The 8,736-nt window shown below is 44.1% G+C and overlaps 1 pseudogene; it reads right to left on the minus strand.

Annotated features, from left to right (window-relative positions):
• Positions 1–741: 741 nt before the first annotated feature.
• LOC105943640 lies at positions 742–6,429 on the minus strand (annotated as a pseudogene).
• Positions 6,430–8,736: the final 2,307 nt, after the last annotated feature.

Consider the following 8,736-nt stretch of genomic DNA (forward strand, 5'->3'; position numbering starts at 1 on the left):
TAATAGACGTGCCACTATTGTACCTGTTGGCTCATTTGTCCTGGCTGGCCAAATTTAAGGCTTGCAGTGTCCACTGTTGAGTGTCTCCACTGGTGATTTTTCTCTCTCCCATTGAATTGCATGCAACAGATCTTTTTCCAACTGTCAGCTGATCTACATGGAGAAGGTTTTCAGCTTAGCTCCAGCAGGATTTCTCAGTGACCTTGCAGCCCAAGTATGTGGAGTCTTCAGCAACAGGGTCTTACCATCTATTCCTGGTGGGAAACCAAGGGCCTCAGCAATGACCTGTAATGTTTTGGGGGTATCAGAGACATCCCTTTCTAACAACTCACTGGAAGGTATCCCATCCCAGGCATGAAAATTTTCTAGTAACAATCTGTGGCTCCTGTATGTTCAAATGTCCAAAAAAGCATGTTTCCATATGACTTAGTTATATCCTCTGAGATTTTGATTAGCCCTCCCTCAACCTTTCCTTTACTCAGTCTCTTCCCTAGACCTCACTTAGGCCTTTTCACCTCCATTAATCTGTTCTTCTACTTACGTATATACAATACCATCCTATTAGGTGCCCCCCTCCCTCCCTTTCTATTCCCTTCATACAAAACTTTTACATGATTTGGTCCAAGGCTAGGGAGGGGATCTGAGCATTACAAAGCTGACTAGTGGCTGGAGAGGCTGGGGTGGAGAAGGTCCTGAGGGTGATTAAGGCAGAGCAGGAGTCCTTGCAAGGCTGTGCAGTATCTAGTCACACTTCAGGGTGAGCCACTCGAAGAGACAGTCAACCAGATTTGGCTGAGGGCTTGCCAGTCTACGCAAATTGGTCAGGTGGTCACCTATCTTGATGAACTTCCCCACCTCATCCAAGAAGTGATTCTCCAGGAAGTCACAGAGATATGGGTCTGTGCAGGTAGAACCCAGTGCATGAAGATCCAAAAGAGCTGGTTCAGGTTCTTCTCCAGTGCCAAGGCGACTTCCATGTCCTTCTGAATTTTTCCCCACTCATCTTGAGAAGGATTCTGCACATCCTGGAAGAGTACCCAGCTGCTGCACTGGTTTTGCATCTTGAGTTGATACTCTGTGCCCTAGCACTTCTCCTTAGCCAACTCCTGGAAGAAGTGGCCCATGCCTGCACAGCCACATTGTCCCAGTGGAAATAGTAACCCAGAGAGAGGCAGGTGTAGAAGGCCTGCCAGTGCAAGTTGATCAGGTGGTTGACAGCAGCCTCCACCTCAGTGGAATAATTTTGACAAATCTGGAAGGTTATGGCTGATCCGGCAGTAAGGAGTTAGAAGGTTCTAGATGGTTGTGGAAGGAGTAGGCAGTGAGGAGATGGTACTGATGTTGGTGACTGGAGAGACTGGAAGGCAGTTCGAAATTTTTGGAAAAATAAAGTAGGAAAGATATAAAAGGAAGTCCCTGGGTCTGTTCCATCCAAACACTGTTGAAGCAAGACACAGACACAGGGGTCCTCAGGCGTGCTGTTCAGCAGTCTAAAACTTTAAATGCTAATAAGTACTTTAGAAAATCCAACCTATAGCTTGATAGAAAAGAAATTGTGTCAGAGTGACAAAAGCAGAGCAAGTGGTACCTTGAGGCTGACCTTTCATGTAAACTAGAAGCTGTATGGGAAATGTCATAAACGTTAGCCTACAACAGAGGCTTTCTGAATTTATACATATGTTTCTAATCCACAGTAGACTACTGGCCAATGGGGACTGACTGGCTGGCAGTCACTAACACAATATGTGAGGCCAGGTGCGTTCACTTACATTCACATTGCATCCAGGTACACTTCTGTTTTTACACATTGGGTCATGCCCTGGGCCCCTTCCATCTTTGGGTGCAAGTAAACAGTTAGTAGGGTCAGACAGAGTTGTGTTTGGAAAGGTTCTGAATTAAGTGAGACATTGTGGCTGTAGTATCAGGCAAAGAGAAAGAGCCCAACAAATGTTATTTAAAAAAATAAGAAACTTCTGCAGTAGCATCGGATGGAGTTCAGAAGTAGCATTTAAAGCTAGTTTCCAATCTGGGAGGCATGGCTACAGCCATTGGATTCAAACCTGTAATTGGACAGATCAGTACTGTGTTACGGGTCCCAAAATGAAAATGATGTTAGGGCTAACTGAAATTTGTCTACCCTTTTAAAGTCTCAAGTTTACTTCAAAATTTGTAATCTCAGGTAGACTTCTTCTTGTTATCAAACCTGTAAAAAACTCCCTGTTTTCCTATGTACTTTTCATTGGAGGGAATACAAAGGGGGGCGGGGGAAGGAAGCATGAAAACAGCTTGTCAAAATGAATGGAATGAATGAGAGTCCCCTGTAGGATAAGTGCCTTAGGGAAATTCCTAACAGTAACAAAAGAACAGTGTTCATATAAACACAAAAGTCTGTAGACCATATAGAAAGCCTAAGTTAGTCCTGTTCTAAAACTAGAGGCATATTTTATAATTTCTTTCAGAGGTCACTGACCCCCAGGGATATAACAATAAAGGGTCACAAAAGAAGTTAATTGGGTTCTGGGAAGAGTTCTCAGTGGTTATATCCATTTGCTTGCAGTCTGCTGGCTGGGGTTCAAGTCCCAAGTCATCCATGTAAACCAGATGCAAAAAATGAGAGAAATGTTTGGTGTTAATTTGCAGTGGCAAGAGGCCATGTGTGGCCCTCCCCCAACAACACACATGTATAAATAAATAATTTAAAATAGTAGAAATTTTATTTAGTTATTAGATTTTTAAATAAGTCACAGTAAAAAGCAAAATAGCTGATTTGAAAAGAACATGGGGGTGGGGGCTAGAAGGGGCTAGTGGTTATGGTACTTGCCTGTGATGCCTAAGGACCCAGGTTCAATTCTCCAGGTCCCACGTAAGCCAGATGCACATGGTGACATATGTGTCTGAAGTTCATTTGCAGCGGCTAGAGGCCCTGGCATGCCCATTCTCTCTCTCTCTCTCTCTCTCTCTTTCTCTTAAATAAATACAAATAAAAACTTAAAAAGCAACATGGACTATAGTTACAGCTCAATGGTAGAGTACTGGACTAGTCACCTAGTACATTTGGACCCTAAATTTAATCCCCAGCACCAGAAAACAACAGAATAGGATCACATAGAGCTGTATTCCATATTCTTTCTTTCTTTCTTTATTTGAGAGCAACAGACAAAGAGAAGGAAAGAGAAAGAAAGACAGACAGAATGAGAGAGAATGGGCAAGCCAGGGCCTCCAGCCACTGCAAACAAACTCCAGATGCGTGCGCCCCCTTGTGCATCTGGCTAACGTGGGTCCTGGGGAATTGAGCCTTGAACCTGGGTCCTTAGGCTTCACAGGCAAGCGCTTAACTGCTAAGCCATCTCTCCAGCCCCCATATTCTTTTTAATTGTTTATTTATTTAAGAGTGACAGAGAAAGAGGCAGAGAGAGAGAGAGAGAGAGAGGGAGGGAGGGAGGGAGGAAGGGAGGAAGGGAGGGAGGGAGAGAATGGGCGTGCCAGGGCTTCCAGCCACTGCAAACGAACTCCAGACACATGTGCCCCCTTGTGCATCTGGCTAACGTGGGTCCTGGGGAATTGAGCCTCGAACCAGGATCCTTAGGCTTCACAGGCAAGTGCTTAACCACTAACCCATCTCTCCAGCCCTGTATTCCATATTCTTAATGATGGGGATATTTTAAATTACACTTCAATTCTATAATGGCTAGTAATAGGATGGGGAAAAATTTATGTGTGTGCAGCTGGCAGGTTAGGGTCAGGGGAGGCTGCTGGGATAGTGGGTAAAACAAGGAAAGGAAAAAGAAACAGATCAATATATAGAATCAAGAAAAAAAAATCAACATAGGATAGTCTTTGTAGATTTTTTTTTAAACTTATTTTTAAATACTCCTAAGTGCTTCTTCTGGAACCATACTACTTTTTCCTTGAAGTTCTTCCTGGGTCTACCACAATTGAATCATTATGGAACTCTAATGATTAAAATGTTCTGGATGTGTGCTAGCCACATGTGACTACTGAGACTTGAAACATAATACAGCAGTTGAATTTCTAAATTTATTTCATTTCATCTAAATTAAATAATCAGGGGCTGGGGCGATGGTTCAGTGGTTAAAGGCACTTGCTTGCAAAACCTGCTCGCCTGGGTTCAATTCCCCAGCCACCCACATAAAGCCAGACGGGCATCTGCTTGCAGTGGCAAGAGACCCTGGCATACATGCCACATGCACACACACACACAAATAGAAAAATAATTACATACAGCTAGCAGATTGGACACTGAAGGTCTGAGGGACATTTACAATGGCAAGAAAATCATAATCAGATGAATTGGTGCAAATGGCATTGAACTAGAGTGAATGATAGCCTTTCAGATGGATATTCCCCATTTTTCAAAGGGTTTTGTCTCCTGTATATACAAAGTACTCAGATATTGGCATTGCTAATACTACAGTGCTGTGCCCTATAACAAGGTTTCAGTCAATGATGGATCATTGTTGTGGTCCTGTAATGTTATAAAGGTGATGAAAATTCCTACTAGCAAGTGGTATCATAAGTCATGGCAACACATTACTCAGTCCTGTGTGTCCCTTAATCCTTTCTTCAACTTATTTATTTGCAAACAGAGAGAGAGAGAGAGAGAGAGAGAGAGAGAGAGAGAGAGAGAGAGAGAGAGAGAATGAGAATGGGTACGCCAAAGGCCACTGCAAACAAACTCCAGATACATGCACCGCTGTGTGCATCTGGCTTTACATGGGTACTGGGGAATTGAACCTGGATCCTTAGGCTTTGCAGGCAAGCATCTAAACCACCAATCCATCTCTCCAGACCTTTTCAACTTTTTAATCATGTAGTGATGCTGCTATAAACTTACTGTGCTTCTAGCACTATAATATAGTATATAATACCAGTTCCTTGAAAATAAAGGAATGTATGATTTAGAGTGTGTTTCTACTTATAAAAAAGTTTACTGTAAAGCACTGTCATGCAGGGAACAGCCTTATAGATGTTGCATTTACTGAACCTTTTGACCTCATCATTTTCCCTTATGTTCTATTTAATCTGTGTTTGTTCCTTGTGGACCTAGAAGAGCAACACACACACACACACACACACATATGCGTGCGCGCGCGCACACACACACACACACAGAGAGAGAGAGAGAGAGTGTTTAGGTATGTGACAGGCACAAACACATTCTATCATGTTTGAAGAAAATAAAATCTACTGGTTAAGCAATGCATGACTGTGCTAGGAAAGTTAGCCTCAGAACGTACTAAGCTTGCTTCCGGTGTGCTCTCAATGTATTTGGATTAATTGTACGACAGAGTGTGAGAACTATAACTAAACCCCTGTTGATACAAAATGAGAACCTCTTATTTTCATTGTCTCTCAAAAAAACTTGGTAAGGAGAAATTGCTCTGAAAGTTCTTTATGCTTCTCAAAAGTATGCTGCACTTGGCCACTTGGTTGACAGTCCTGTGTGTTCCTTAATCCTTTCTGCAATTCTGAATTACTGCGTAGATTTCTCAGATAGGAAGCCTCTTCAAGGGAATGTAAACTTTCCCAGATGAGGAATCTTCAGGGAATGAAAATCTTAATACTCAATGGCAAGTGTCCTGCTATTCAGTCAGGCTAAGTATACAACGTACATGTACGAGTGCCCCGAGGAACTTTCAACCTTTTGAGAAGTCTTCATTTCCATAGTAAGAGCTATCACTGAGCAGTTTGATTACTGTGTCTGCATAGCTTTACATCACGAAGTCACTTGTCTACAGGGGTCATTTGCTTCATGTTTACTCAAACTTATTTTCTTCAATACTGTCTTTTGAGCTAGGGAATGTCACTGAGACTCTTAACAGGGAACTGTAATGTTTTCTTTAGTTCTAGGAAGAACAGCATTTTGGACTTAGGATAATAATGAAAAAGGAGACATCTGGACTGTCACGAATGAGTCACGAATCATACTTATGGTAGCTCCTGCCAGGGTTAGTCACGGCGCATCATCATGGCATGCAGTGCTTGTCACATAGTAGGTTATTCATCAGTATTTGTTTAAGAAGGAATGCACGAATACAGAAAAGTCAGTCGTGTGTAAAGGCAGTTGACCTTTATAAATAAATGTGGACTTGGGTGTGTCAAAAAACTTTTTGAACTACGCCCTGCATATTGCCTACCTTTGGACCAGGATGAAATTCTATCTAAGGCCTTTCACCGTTCCCTGGAGCGACCGAGTACAATGCTTTGCTGTCCACCCACGACCTGTATCGTCGCCCCGGCTGTGTGGACGCCTGAGCCCGGGTGAGGCAGGACCAGAAGGACCCCAGGTCCTCCTCCCTCACTTCGGTGCGCGGTCCCCTGAGGTCTCCGACTCAGCCGCCAGGCGCCACCGCCCGCGTAGCTCCAGGACTGATGCAAAGAGCGGGCTTCCGCGTGGGTGAGCGGCATGGGCCGTGACGTCACCGCGCCCTGACGTCAGGCAGACGCGCAGCACGGTCGCCCTGGAGACCAGGAAAGCCGTTCTGCCGCTGGCGGCCCTCTGGGCGAGGTGTGAGACCCTGGCTTCCTTCAGGTCCGGATGACCTAACCCCTACCCGCGACCCCTGCCCGCACCTTCCCTCCTCTCGGCCAGAGCGACCGCAAAGTCCGCCGCCGGTTTCGTGTTGGAAATCCTTTAGTCAAGTCTTGGGGAGCATACTCCGCTGCGCGCCTCCCTGCCGGGGACCTGCCCTTTGGGGGTGATGCAGGCCCGGGCCATGGGTCTTTAGGAAGGCCCGAGAGCCGCGCCGCGAGAGGTCATGGTCCAGCGTGAAGCCGGTGAGAGAATCGGAAACGAAGTATCCAGAACATTTCTGCGCTCCAAAACGTTAACGTCGTTCCTCTCTTCTGACCCTGTCCACAAGCCAGAACGTAGCAGCTACGTCTTACCGCACCTCTTGCCAAGGGCATTGTATACACGTTGATGTGTGGCACTTGTTGATAAAACACGTAAGATAAGGGAAGAGTGAATTAAAAGTTAGTATGATTTCCCTTTGCCCAAATAGAAGAGGCCCTCTCTTTCTTAAAAAACGGAAGTATTAGTATTTGTGAATGCTTCCTCTATATCCATACCTTTTATAGGTATGCAGATCTTTGTAAAGATCCAGGACGTCTTTTCTTAAAAGGCTTGGAAGCCATTTTTATTATAACAGTTTAAAAAATATATGTAATGTATTTTGATGACATTCGTCCTTCTCATTCCTTTTTCTTGTCTCTCACGCCTGCTAAACCTTTTTTCCTAACTAGTTAGTCCTCCAACTTTGATATGTCTTTCTCCTGTGACTCACTAAGTTTAATTAGGGTTGCTTGCATGAGCATGGGGAGGGGTTACCTGAGTCTAGGCCACTTAGCAATGGCTCTGCCACTGAAGAAAATGTTTCCTTCTTTTTGCCCTTTGAGCCCTTCTGTCATCTATGATGGAATGCTGATGGGTCCAATTTTGTGCAAGTCTTTTGCAGATAACAAGTGCTGTGATTTCAAAGTACCATGGCCATGTCATGTTCAGCATTCCACAGCACGCCACTACTTCCTCCGATTCTGAACATTGTTTTCGCCTGCTCTTCTGCAATGTTCCTGGATCTTTGCAAGGGTGGGGGTATAGATGACCCATGTAGGGCTGAATATTCAACAGCCACTTATTCTCAGCACTTTGACCAGTTATGAGTTGCTGCAGTAACCACCGCCACACTGACCAAAGCTGAGACTGACATTTATCCATGGACATAAATATACATAATTTAGAAGGCACTTCATTTCCATTTAGTCAATCAGCAGGGCCTGTCACCACTTCAGCCATAGACTTTTGACTGCGGGGAGCGGGCTTCAAATCCAATCAGAAATCAGTTGGTGTGTACCCTAATAATCACATCACTGTTGTACCAATGGGTACATCTTGCCTGGCAAGTCAGTAGTGTAGCACACAGGGTCCATAGCTGCCTAAGACCTGTGTTGACTTTTTTCCCCCACCAGCCTGGAAAACATTTCTTTAAGATACAAACATAACAGTAAACATCAAGGATAATAGTGCCCCTATTTTTCTTGTCACCTTGGGAATTTTACTGCTATTTGTAAGTGTAACAGGTGGGGGAATTGGGATTTGGGGATTTTTTTTTGGAACTCCAAGCCCTGAGTTTATATCTGTAAACTAACCAAAGAACCAGCAATTTTAGGTTTAAGAAAATGTTTTTTGTTTGTTTTGTTTTGCTTTTTTTCGAGGTAGGGTCTCACTCTAGCCCAGGCTGACCTGGAATTTACTATGTAATCTCAGGGTGGCCTCGAACTCACAGCAACCCACCTACCTCTGCCTCCTGTGTGCTGAGATTAAAGGTGTGCACCACCACACCCGGCTAAGAAAATGATTTTTAAAACATCACTTTTTATTTAGCTCTTACAAAGGAGTAGGGAAGGGAGAAAACTGGGAGATAAGGGAAGATAAAAAGGGGAGAAAAGAGGTACACCATGTGGAGCCCAACAGCCCATGTAATCAAACATGGATCTTAAAAACGAAAACAAAAATAAAAGAAAAAAAGTAAAACAAAACATGAGAAGGAATTTTAAAAACGTGAACTTCTGCTTCCAAGAAAGATCAAAAGTAGCCGGTGTGGTGGCACACGCCTTTAATCCCAGCACACAGGAGGTAGAGGTAAGAGGATTGCCTTGAGTTCGAGGCCACCCTGAGACTACATAGTGAATTCCAGGTCAGCCTGGGCTAGAGCG

Source organism: Jaculus jaculus, chromosome 11 (genome assembly GCF_020740685.1).
Source record: "Jaculus jaculus isolate mJacJac1 chromosome 11, mJacJac1.mat.Y.cur, whole genome shotgun sequence".
Lineage (NCBI taxonomy): Eukaryota > Metazoa > Chordata > Mammalia > Rodentia > Dipodidae > Jaculus > Jaculus jaculus.